This window comes from Macadamia integrifolia, chromosome 9 (assembly GCF_013358625.1).
Source record: "Macadamia integrifolia cultivar HAES 741 chromosome 9, SCU_Mint_v3, whole genome shotgun sequence".
In the NCBI taxonomy this organism is placed as follows: Eukaryota; Viridiplantae; Streptophyta; class Magnoliopsida; order Proteales; family Proteaceae; genus Macadamia; species Macadamia integrifolia.
In genome coordinates, this window is record NC_056565.1 from 8,399,220 (window position 1) to 8,413,004 (window position 13,785).

A 13,785-nucleotide genomic window follows, 5' to 3' on the forward strand; every position below is an offset into this window, starting at 1 on the left:
AAAGTTAGATGCATCTGTATGCACCTCAAATGGATTCCATAGTCAAGTAGGGCAAGCATCGATTCCTCCATAATGGCCTTGTTCAAGTCCTCAAAGGCCTTTTGGCATGCGTCTGACCAGACTGATGGTCTATTCTTCTTTAGAAAGTTGATATGTGGAGCTGCCCTTCTTGAGTAACCTTGAATAAATCATAGATAATAGTTAACTAAGCCAAGGAAAGACCTTAACTCAGTCACTTTGGTAGGTGGCTCCCATTCTTGAATAGCTCGCATCTTGCTTTTGTCTATCCGTATTGTTCCACCTCTCACCTTGTGACCAAGGACATCACCTCCTCTTATGCAAATGCACATTTTTCCTTCTCAACATAAAGTTAATGGTCCCTTAGTTCCTTAAAGATGATCTTCAAGTGTTGTACATGTTCCTCCAGGGTGTTACTATAGATAACGATGTTGTCTAAGTACACTACCACGAACTTATCAAGGTTGGGGTGGAAGATCTTGTTCATCAAGGTGGAGAATGTAGCCGGGGCATTGGTGAGGCCAAATGGCATTACAAGGAACTCATATGTGCCATACTGCATCACACACGTTGTCTCAATGTGAATTTGGTAGTACCCCGATCGTAAGTCTAACTTGGTAATGTATCTTGCCCCACCAAGTCTATCAAATAGATTAGCTATTAAAGGAATGAGATACTTATTCTTGATTGTTACCTTGTTCAACGCTCGGTAGTCGATGCATAGTCGTAATAATCCATCATGCTTCCGCTGGAAGAGAACTAGGGCGGCATAGGGAGCTTTAGAAGGGCGAATGAATCCCGCGTCCAATAATTCCTTGAGTTGCTTCCTTAGATCCTCCAACTATGGCGGTGACATTCTATAAGGTGCCATTGCTGGTGGTTTGGCACCTGGCTCCAACTCGATGGCATGATCCACCTCCCTCCTAGGTGGGAGCCTCTTGAGTAGTTCGAATGGCATCACGTCCTTGAACTCTTTAAGAACCTTCTCAATTGACTTGGGTAGCACCTCAGTAGGATTGTCTTCTTTTTGCTCTAACAGTGCCGCCAAGTACGTTGTTTCTCCCTTCTTGACTCCTTTCTCTAGCTGTATGGATGAAAGGAGTTTTGGGCCACCCTTGGACCCTTGCACCGTTGGGATCATGTATGGAACTCCTTCCTCCATGATGCAAACTATGCTTATGAATGGCATGAGTATGGCCTTAACCATTCATAGGAAATCGATGCTAAGTACTACCTGAAAATCATCTATAAGCACTATCAACATATCCACAGTGCCTTTCCATATCCCAATACTCATCTCGACCCCTCGACCAGTGCCATGTATTGGACGAGCTTGGGAGTTGACTATTTTGAGCCATCCTCCCTCCTTGGACACCCTAGGTCCAAGTTCCTTTGCCTCCTCCGTCGAGACAAAGTTGTGCGTAGCCTGTGTCTATCATAGCATGAGTGGGTTTGACATTGACGGTGACCTCAACATACATTAGCCCCTTCAAAGAGGTTGTGGCCTTGACCTCTGTCTTGACCTTGATGGCATTTGGTCGTTGTAGGGACCCTATATGTGCTTTGTCTTCACTTTTCTCCTCAAGTAAGGCATTAAGAGCCTTCCTCTTGGGGCAATCTCTAGCCCAATATGGCCCATCACACAAGAATCATTTGTCTTTAGGTGTGAACTTGTTCTTCTTATTGAGCCTGGGCCTACCCTCCTTGCTTGAAGATGGTTTGCTAGTGCCTTCCTTTGGAGGGTAGGTTTTGGACACTTTTTCTCCCCCACCTTTTCCATTGTTGCCTTTCTTAGCCTTAAAACTATCCTCTCTCCTAAACTCCACCAATGACTCTACCGCTACAATGATTGAAGTAAGGTCCTGTACGCTTCGACGTTGCAGTTCCTATGCAACCTAGCCTTGGAGGTCATCCATGAAGTTAAATAGGAGTTCTTCATCGGTCATACTTAAGACTTCTAGCATCAAAGTAGAGAATTCTTTAATGTAATCCCGAATAGACCACGTGTGCATGAGCCTTTTGAGGCTCTTTCTAGCCAAGAAAGCGACATTCTCAGGATAAAATTGTTTCTTCAATTCTTTCTTGAAGCTATCCCAAGTATCTATGCTTCACAAGCCTATTTCAATGTCGGCATACCTCCTACGCCACCGTAGGGTTGCATTATCGGTGAGGTAGAGAGTAGTAGTCCGTACCTTTGATGCCTCATCGTCAAGTGATATTGCCTTGAAGTACCTCTCTAAATGCCAAAAGAAATTGTCGACTTCTCATGCATCTCCCTTCTCGAAAAATGACTTAAGCCTAGGTGCCTCCACCCTAGGCATATCATGAGAGGTAGTGGCTCCCCCAGCCACTACTGTCACACCCCGTTCACACATAACCGAACTGGTGACCGGGTTAACTCCGATTAACCCAAACCTGCCAGGATCATCTGATACAGTACCCACCACAGCATACCCACATCTAAGATAAGTGTTCAAAAGTTCAGCGGAAGACTTAAATTACCTATAACTATCCCCAATATACTTGATACCCAAATTGTAGTATATAGATAAATACATATGGGCCCGCGGGCATGATATTTACACAAAAAGAATAACAATTTACGTATCAAGTACACAAAAAGGGAGATCATCAAAAGAATTAAAAAGCAAAATCCTATACGGTGCCATTACTGCGGTCCCGCAGCACATCCCTTGCACGAACAATCAGCACCGTGCTCATACTCCTCGGGGACCCACCAATCCTCATCGAGAAACTCAAGTGTGGGGCCCGACCCCTGATCTTCGGGCGGGTGACCTGCAAAATCATCTAAAAGAGGTGCGCACGTGGGATGAGTTCACTAGCTCAGTAAGTGAAAAGAAGGACCACACAACAATCCACAAAACAATCACATCCATATGCACTATATGCTATGTAATTCATTTTAAATCTTATCCACCTAAACAACATTACTAAGTCTTTGGTTATGTGCTACTACAATCACAGTGCACGTATGCCCCCAGTACGAGCCGCGAACTCCATCCCGTGATAGGCCCATAGGGTTGTCAGAGAAGGCCCACCATGAGTACTAGGGAAATGAAAGCATGCCGACCACCGACTCTCAATATAAAAGTAAATGACAGAAAGTAAAGGTGCTGACTCCAGTAATTTAAAAGCAGTACGATTGGCCCTCTTGAATATACCATTGAAATTACCGACTGTCCTAATGACCAGCCGGGCGTATGTCTAACCGCCACAGTGACCCAACAATTGCGACCACTTCTTCCCCCCAAGTGATAACCCAACACCTCAACCCCTGTTGGGAAGGGTCGTAGTACGGGAAAATGATAATCCTAAACCGTATGCTCCTATATGACAGTACGATTGCATAGTGCCACCGTGTCCCATTCCACGGGCCACCAATGCACTCGTTTTCAGGCCGACTGTGACATCTAGTCTAATAATGCATCATGCACAGTAATCCAACTATTCATCATATAAGCAAATCAATCATTTAGCATTGAGAATGTAAAACGCAACACACATATCATAATCATATGAGGATGACTAATCTACACATAATTTGCATGATGACATGGCTAGTCTAGATATAATTAAATGATGCAAAACAAGCCTTAAAATAAGTCAAACGTCCTCTCCCCACTTACTTTTTGTGTACAAACACTCACGCTCGGTACGGGTGAGATCTGGCGCGAGAAACGTAAGTTTCTAGTGAACCTATCATAAGTGAATGGGGTTAGCATTTCACCACCTTGGGGTTAAAACTAACAATATTTGATGTTTAAATCATGTTTAAAATCATAAAAGAAGGTTGCTCGTCCGTTTTGGGTCCATTCGGACACAAAAATCACATTGGGGGCCCCACGGGTGGGCCAGACAGCCTGCCTGTCTTCACCCACCTGTCTTCTCAGGTGGGTGGGCTCACCCGCCAGTATTCTTAGGCGGGTGGGTTGACCCACCGGTCCTCACCCACCGGTGGGAACCGAGGGCCTGCCCTCTCAGGCGGGTGCCCTCAGGCGGGCTGGTTGGCCCGTCGGTTTTCACCCGCCTGAGGGGGCGAAAAATTACCTTCTTCTTTGAAAATTTTCCCAATCATGGGAAAACCAAATGGGGCTGTTCCAATCACATTTTCCACACATCTAGGGTCTTATAAGATGATTCTAACTTAGATCTAAGTTAGATTTAATGATTGAAAAGCCATCTTACCTTCTTTGCTCAAGAACTCTTTCAAAACCCCAAAATCACTTCTTCCCCTTTCTTCTTCTTCGTTCTCTTTTCTTCCCTTCTTTTCTCTCTCCTCTTTACTCTTCTCACCAATCCTTTATTATAATAAATGAGAAAAGGAGAAACATAATAAATGCTATTTATACTTTAAAATATCTAGTAATCACATGGATGGATCACCAAGATGGGCGGATGCGCCCGCCTGTGACCGCCCACTTGTGGGTTGAAACTTAGCCAATAAGTGAGATTTCGATGGAATTCAGCTCTCAGCATGTATCTCACTCTCGGCACAAGGTATATTATATATATACACTTTAGGATACGGCTATATATCAGCATTACCCGTAAATGGCCTTATGATATGTGCATGTACACGACTTGGGTACACTCGTCTCCTCTGGCACTGACTCGGACTTGTCTGGCCAACCTGTGTTCAAAGTCACCATTGCCATCATGGTCTATAAGGAACCCGCCTTAACTCTGTCTGGTTCGGGTCCTGCATAGTTAAACTGGGTCAATCGTGTAATTAAATCAGGTTTAAAAAGTAGGGTATCACATTTACCTCATCTTTTTAAAAATTTCTTCCTTGAAATTGGCGTACCTGGTTGCTCGAAAAGATGATGGTACTTGACTTGGATTTCATCTTCTTTCTCCTAAGATGCTTCTTCAAGTGAATGATTAACCCATCGCACCTTTACGAAGGAAATGGAGCAGTTGTGAAAGGTTTTCACCTTTTAGTCCAAGATTTTAGCTGGCTATTCTCCATAGGTCATATCAGCCACTAGATATTCTGGTTGCATGGGTAATACATACGATAGATCGTGAACGTATCGCTTCAGCATGGATATATGAAATACATTATGAACATTTCCGAGCAAAGATGGAAGAGCAAGCATGTAGGCTACTGAGCCAACCCGAGTTAAAATCTCAAATGGGCCAATGAATCTCAGGCTCAACTTACCCTTTCTATGGAACCTATGCAACCCTTTAGCAGGAGAAATCTTGAGAAACACCTTTTCTCCTGCTTCAAACTCAATGTCTTTCCTGCGGGTGTCTGTATAACTCTTTTGATGTGACTGAGCTGCCTCAATCCTTTCTCTAATAATATCGACCTTGTCACATGTCATCTGTATTATTTCGGGTCCTAACATTCGACGTTCGCCTACCTCATTCCAATACAGAGGAGTTCTACACTTCCTACCATATAATGCCTCATATGGAGCCATCCAATTGTTGCTTCATAACTGTTGTTATAGGAAAACTCCATAAGGGGTATATATTCTTCCCAACCACCACACATTTTCATTGCACATGCCCTGAGCATGTCTTCTAATATCTGTATGGTTCGCTCTGACTGACCATCAGTCTGTGGCTGGAAAGCAGTACTCAAGTTCAATTGTGATCCTAAAGCATGCTGGAAACTTTTTCAAAATCTGGAAATTAACCTTGGGTCCCTATCTGACACAATTCTCACTGGCACTCCATGCAAGCGCACTATGTTATCCATATAAAGTTGTGCTAATTTGGACATAGAGAATTTGGTCTTGATGGAAATGAAATGAGCAGTCTTAGTAAGCCGATCAACTATTACCCAAATCGCATCCATCCCCTTAGGTATGCATGGTAGTCCGATGACAAAGTCCATCGTAATCCTATCCCACTTCCAGTTTGGTACTGGGAGTGGCTGAAGAGTACCATAAGGTTGATGCCTCTCAGCTTTTACTTTTTGGCATGTAAGATAAGTCGCCACATATAGGGCTATTGTGATTCTCATGCTTGGCCACTAGTAGTTTTATTTAAGGTCCTTATACATCTTTGTACTTCTTAGATGAAGTGAGTACTTGGAGCTATGTGCTTCCTGCACTATCTTGTCTTGTATCTCCAAATCATCGGGCACACAACCTACCTCGAAACAATAATGCCCCGTCGCTGGCTAAAACGAAATCAGGGTTGTTTATTGTATGATCTTGAATCTTAATTCTGATTGGTTGCAACTAAGGGTCCAAAGGTTGTTTCATTATCACCTCTTGCGTAATAGACGGATGCACCTGTAGAGCTGCTAGGGATACAGTCAACCATTTTAGGTTTTCTAGTTGATGTTTAAGCTCTAAGGTTGCTCCTTCATATAAGAGGGTTTCATCCATTAGCATCGCCTCTTGTACGAGTGGTGGGTTGATTGCTAAGTATGAGAGTGACACAATCTGTGCCTTTCGACTCAACGCATCTGCCACTACATTAGCCTTGCCAGGATGATATTGAATGTCGCAGACATAATCCTTCATGAGCTCGAGCCATCTCCTCTGCCTTATGTTCAAATCTCTTTGGGTGAAAAAGTACTTAAGGCTTTTGTGATCACTGTATATTTCGCACTTCTCCCCATACAAATAATGTCGCCAAATCTTTAAGGTAAAAATGACTGCAGCTAATTCCAAGTCATGAGTGGAGTAGTTCTCCTCATATTTCTTTAGTTGTCACGATGTATACGCTATCACCTTACCGCGTTGCATGAGAATACAACCCAACCCAACCTTAGAAGCGTCAGTGTAGACTGTCATTCCACCTGTGCCTTCAGGGATGGTCAACACAAGGGCCGACACCAACCTTTTCTTCAATTCCTGAAAACTCTTCTCACATTCCTCTATCCATTCAAATTTCACACCATTTTTAGTTAACTTAGTCATTGGTGCTAAGATCCGAGCAAAATTCTCAATGAAGCGCCGGTAGTATCCAGCCAAACCCAAGAAATTTCTAATTTTAGTAACGTTCTTAGGGCTTTTCCATTCTACTACTGCTTTCACCTTATCAGGATCCACCTCAATTCCGTCCTTAGACACTACGTGTCCCAGGAATCCAACTTGCTCAAGCTAAAATTCATATTTACTATATTTGGCAAACAATTGTTGCTCTCTCAGCCTTTGTAATACCATCCTTAGGTGTTGAGTGTGCTCCTCTTCTGTCTTAGAGTAGATCAAGACGTCATCAATAAAAATAATTACTCATTTATCAGGGACATCGTGAAATACTCGATTCATTAAATCCATAAATGTTGCCGGTGCATTGGTTAACCCAAAAGATAACACTAGGAACTCATAGTGACCATACCGAGTCCTGAAAGCTGTCTTGGGTATGTCGCCGCTCTTTATCTTGAGCTGATAATAGCCTGATCTAAGGTCTATCTTTGAAAATACCTTTGCACCTTGTAGTTGGTCAAACAAATCATCAATGCGTGGTAATGGATACCGGTTCTTAATGGTTAGCTTATTCAGTTTCCGGTAATCGATGCACAAACGCAAGTTGCCATCCTTCTTCTTGACAAACAATACTGGGGTACCCCAAGGTGAAACACTTAGGCGAATAAACTCCTTCTCCAATAATTTTTGCAACTGCATCTGTAACTCCTTCAATTCGGCTGGTGCCATCCTGTATGGAGCTTTAGACACTGGAGCCGCTCTAGGAATCAAGTCTATGGCAAATTCCAACTCTCTATCAGGCGGTAGATGCATCAGATCATCTGAAAAGACGTCGAGAAATTCTTTAACCACCTTTACCTCTTCTAGAGTTGTAACATTTGCATCAACATCAAGTACCGATGCTAAGTAACCCTGACATCCACTTTCCAATAACTTTACCGCTTCAAGAGCGGAGACGAGGACCTTTCTAGTCCGTTTCATTTTATCTGCTTGATATACCAGTTCTTTCCCTTCATCATCTGTCACCCTAATTAATTTTTTGGCACACATCACATTAGCTCGATGGGCCGATAACCAATCCATGCCCATTATAACATCAAAATTCTGCATGTTGAATTTAATGAGTTCTGCATCCAATTTCTTCCCATTAATTTCGACTGGGCATGGCCCGTACACCTCCTTCAACCGTGTAACTTTGCCTGAAGGCATACTAACAATCATCTCATGATCTAGTGTCCTGGGTGACATACCAAGTTTCTCAGCAAATCTCTTAGAAGTGAATGAGTGTGTAGCTCCTGAATCAAAAAAGACATAGGCTGGTATACCCGATATGGGTAGAACACCTAGTGCAATCAATGTATATAAGTATAGTAGGTCATCAAAATTCAGCATAAATAAAATCTTAAATTAGAATGTACCTGCTACCACTTCTATGCTAGCCTCAGCTTCCTCAGCTGATAAGGCATACATTCTTCCTTGTGGTTGATTCTCCCGAGTTAAGAGGGGTCTATACACAGAGGGCTGACTGGAGGGTAAGGCTGGTCTAACCCGACAGTCTTTAGTATAATGCCCATAAGAGTGGCAATTAAAGCAATGGATCTGTGACGCCGAAACTGGGGTAGGGCCCCTTTGTACCTGACCAACTGTAGATGGAGGACGGGGTGGCCTTGTGACTGTAGGCACCATACTAGTGTTTGGACGAAAAGATGTAGAGCTCGGACCACCAGTCGGTCGAGGAAGGTAGCCAGATGGCCTATAGGGCTATCTATATGTAGGCCCAGAACTATATGACCCACGGTATACGTTGGATGAGTTGCCCACGTCCGAAAATGGATTAGTCCTCTTCCACCATCCTGGTGTGAGGGACTGTTCTCCCTTCTGCTTATCTTCCATGGTTTTAGCTTTTTACACAATCTGGCCATAGTCTGTCAAATCTAAGACCTCGAGCACAGACCCAATAGATGCCTTTAATCCCTTAAAAAATCTTACAGTCTTTTCTTCAACTGACCTCATATCCCTAGGGGTAAAATGGAACAAGCTTTCAAATTGTTGTTGATACTCAAGGATAGTCTTATTTCCTTGAGTTAAGGCTATGAATTCCGTCTCTTTACGGTCTCTGAAGCTACGAGGGTAATGGTTAGCAAAAAACAACTCCTTGAACTGCTCCCATGTGGGTTCCGGATGTGCGACCAATAATATAGGCTTAAAGGCTTGCCACCAAGAGTTGGCTTCATTCTTGAGTTGCAGCCCTGCACAAATAAGCTTCTGTGCATCAGTGCACTCAATTACCTCAAATATCTTTTCCAGCTCTTGGATCCACTGGTCCGGCTCTAGAGGATCACTCCCCACCTTAGAGAATACAGGTGGTAAGTTCCTCTTGAAAGATTCCACTAACCTTAACGTATTATTCGTCAATGGGTAATTGGGTGCATATGCCGGATAGTAAGGGTACGGAGGGGGCATCATGTACGGAGGAGTGTTGAGTGACGGAATTGGAGGTGTACCTCCGGCTTGTGGCCCCATACCTAGACCCTGTAGGTGGGTCTTGTGGAGTAATTATCTGAGGATGTTGATCAAGTTGAGGAAGGTCTAACTGTTGCTATATAGTAGCCATAAATGCCTGCTGCTGTTGGAGCATTTATTGCTAGAAGGCTTGCTGTGACTGCTGAACTATAGTTACAACATCACTCGGAGTGATGACAGGTGGAGGATCCGAAAGTGTGGTCACAGGTGGATCCCTTTGTGCCACACCCTGATCAAGGGTTTCTTGAGGTTGTGAAAGTGGGGTTTGCCCCACAGAGCGGGACCTTCGAGGATTTTGTGGTCGACCGACAGAACGAGGACCACGTGAGGTACCTCGTGCATTGCTACCGGATCTAGTACGTACCATCGTGTCCTTGCACCTGGAACATACCATACACAAAACATTGGTTAAGTACCTTAGAATTTACATAGATACATAATCATATGCCCACACATGAGGTATTGTAGTGTATGATGTCTTGCATCTAGCCACAGCTTAGCCCCGAAGGTACCGTGTTAGCGCTTTGACAAGTAGGACCGTGGTCCCACTCGATTTTTTTTTATCATTATTATATATATATATATATATATATAATCCCCTTTTTTTTCTCCCAACTGGTGGGCTGCCACCGGTGGCAACTCGGGTTGGGCCCGCTGATCCAACCCGAGGTAGAAAACGCAAAGGGGCTTTTAAGCCCCTTTTTCCTCCTCTCTCTCCCATCCCTTCTCTTGGCTCACTTAGGGTGATTTTTGGAGGTTTCTTGGCACATCCACTAGCGATTTCACTCAACGATTCCATGAATTTTGGAAGATCCAAGCTCTTTTCACTCTCAAGTAAGTCTCTTCCCCATTTCTCTTCTTAGAACCTATATTTTGGGTGTTGAATCCATTTATACTCCCCAAGACTTGATTTCTTTTCATGTTTCCTTCCATAGAATAATCATTCCATGAGAATATGATGCTTCCTTCATGACTTACTCATAGTTTTGGACTTTACTACCCAATCTATGGGAGGAAATCCCAAATCGTGCCCTAATTTCTCCAATTGTGGGTTTTTCTTCTATTTCTTCTCCTTTCTTCCCAACTAACAACTCAAATGAGATTTCTTATCCTTGATTTGTACTTATAATGTTGGAAATATCATGGAAACTTGTATATGCTTGCAATCCCATCTCTTTTCTATGAAAATCCATCTCTTTCCCATAAAAATCCATCTCTTTTGTGTTAGGTTTCTTGAAAAAAATATTTCTGGGGTTTCTATAATTCTCTTCATTTCATTCCATACTTGTGAACAACTTTGAATCGCTTACCATTAATTGTTGGTGCAATGATATTTGTCTTACACTTTGAATCCACACTTGTGAACAACTTTGAATCTCTCTCATTCCTTACACCTCTATGTCATGATAGAAAATTTCTTTGCATAGTCTTGATTGTATAATGATAGGCATTACTATCATTGACATGTAAGCTTCAAGTTCTACACTATTATGGGATTTTTTTTTTCATTCTCTTATATTGAACTAGCACATTGAATTTGGGTTTTCCATCATTTGACACCAATTACCCTTCTTGAGGAAATTCTTATGAGGTTTTCCATCACTTCTCTCTTGCCATGCTTTATACTCCTCTGTTACTTTTCTATTTTGTAACATGCTAGTGGATGTCATGTTTTGGGTGTTTCCTCCTATTCATTTCCCCATGGCTTAACCACCCCTCTTTATAATGATCCACATTATGTATTTAGGTGCATTTACATGTGCTTGCTCACCCATCTATTTACTTCCTTTGTTATGCAACATCCCTACTTATCATTATTTCTTCTCTTTTCTTACTAGGATGTCTTCTCGCAAGGGCAAGGAACCCGCACCCTCTTCCAATCGACGTAGGGCCACAACTTCAAAACGGAAGAGTGTAGGGACTAGTTCCCCGGCCCTTCATACAAGGCAACAAGGACATGCCCCCATCGATCCTTTAGACTACGATGAGGGACTCTTCCGGAGTTTGAGGGGGGAAACTAATTGGCAGACCTTTCTAAAGAAGTCTGTGATGATGGAGAAAATCGTGGTAATTTGTGATTTCAACAAGATTCAACTTTAAGAGAGGTTTACTGCACTAGGTTGGCAGTCCATCCTTAACATTGACCGCCCCTGCTATAAATGCCTGGCTCGAAGATTGTACTGTAATTTGGAGGTCTCTTACTAGTATGGGGAGTACTCAATCACCAGCATGGTGAAGGGAGTGAACATTCGTTTGACTGTAGACACTCTTGCTAGTATTTTAAATATTTCATCAGTTGGGCATCAATTTTATAGCCCCTGAGGAGTAAGCCTGTGGGCCCATCCTTAAGTTCGGAGATGCAGGACCACATTTACTAGACCATTTGTAGTAGCAAAGTGCGTTCGGATTTCGAGACGACATTTCACCTAGAGGCTCGTGTATTTGCTCACTTGGTTTAATTTAATTTACTCCATAGAGGAGGTCACAGGAACCAAGTAGGCTTCATAGCAGCCTACATAGCCTTTTGCATCAACAAGGCCTTGGAGGGAGGTGTCGAGCATTTATGCTTGCCCTACATTATACTTAAGACTATGGAACATCATGCCACACATCCTGAGGACGGAGGTTTCCCATATGGTTGGACCCTCACCAGGGTTTTTGAGTTCTTTGGGGTGGATTTGAGTGGTGAGGAGGGAAAGACTCTAGTGGATAAATTTAACAGGGGAAATCTACGCAGGATGGGTCTCCAATCTCTTATGGATGTACCTCAAAGAGCAGGAGCTTAAGGAGGCAGGGATAGGGGGAATGTCCACAGGGAGGATGTCCACATGGAGGAGGAAAATAGTGAGGAGGATGAGGATTATGTTCCTCAATTCGAGGAGGACTTTCTGAACGAGGATATCCTCAAGGAGGAGCCTCTTGATTCGAGAGATGCTGATCCTGACTTTGTAAGGATTGCAGGCCCACAACATAGAGCCCCACCACCTGAGAGTGGCGTATTTGACTTTGAGAGTATGATTACTAGTATGCGGGCCTTGAAAGATGGGCAAGATCAGCTTCTGAGAATACTAGATGAGAGTGCTACTAGAAAGGAAAATATCTTAGAAAGGCAGGCCACATTAGAAAATTCCTTTCTAAGATTGAGCGAGGATTTAAACACAACGGTCAATGCTATTTCAGTGGATTTTACCCAACTCCGGAGGGATGTGCAACTAGTGAATTCAAGGTTTGATTACTACGACCGTCGGCTCAATGTTAGATCGAGGCTTAGGAGGGATGGAGTAGTAGAGCTAGACGATGGCGAGGGTCTCTGAGGACTTAGCTTGCCTATCCAAATCAGCTTTTGCTTGTCTCTGTTGTTTATGTGTTTATAGTGGACTATATGTATATATATATATATATATTTGTACTTTTCTCTGTAATTTGGACTTGCTAGTATGGTGTTATGATGTTGTTGGTGACTTGTGGTTAGTTTTTTCTGCTAGATAAACTTATTGTAATTTGGTTGTAACAACGTTAATTAACCTTTATCGATTATGTTTATTCGTATATATATATATATATATATATGTTGTCTATCAAGTGTTTCTATTTGAAAATTTAGAAAATCTTATTTTAGCGTTATTATGCTGTTGAAAATTTTGTTAAATTCGCACTTGATGGGTTATGAAATCAGATAACTAATCTTTTATTTATTCCAAGCAAACTTTCTCTCATGCATGCCATGAAATGCAATAAATGAATGCAACTATTTTTTTTTCTTTGGCTTTTAATTCCTTAAAGTTTTTATATTTATCCAACCCCATTTCCTATTATAGATTCTATGGGGTCTAAATGGTATGCTGCAAGTGGATAGAGTATCAAGCTCTGATACCACCGTTGTCACACCCCGTTCACACAGAACCAGACCGATGATCGGGTTAACTCGAGTTAACCCAAACCTGCCAAGATCATCTGATACAGTACCCACCACAGCATACCCACATCTAAGATAAGTGTTCAAAAGTTTAGCGGAAGACTTAAATTACCTATAACTATCCCCAATATACTTGATACCTAAATTGTAGTATATAGATAAATACATGTGGGCCCGCGGGCATGATATTTACACAAAAAGAATAACAATTTATGCATCAAGTACACAAAAAGAATAACAATTTACGCATCAAGTACACATTTTTTATCATCAAAAGAATCAAAAAGCAAAATCATGTACAGTGCCATTACTGCGATCCTGCAACACAGCCCTGGCATATACAATCAGCACCGTGTTCATACTCCTCGGGGACCCACCAATCCTTATCGAGAAACTCAACTGTAGGGCCCGACC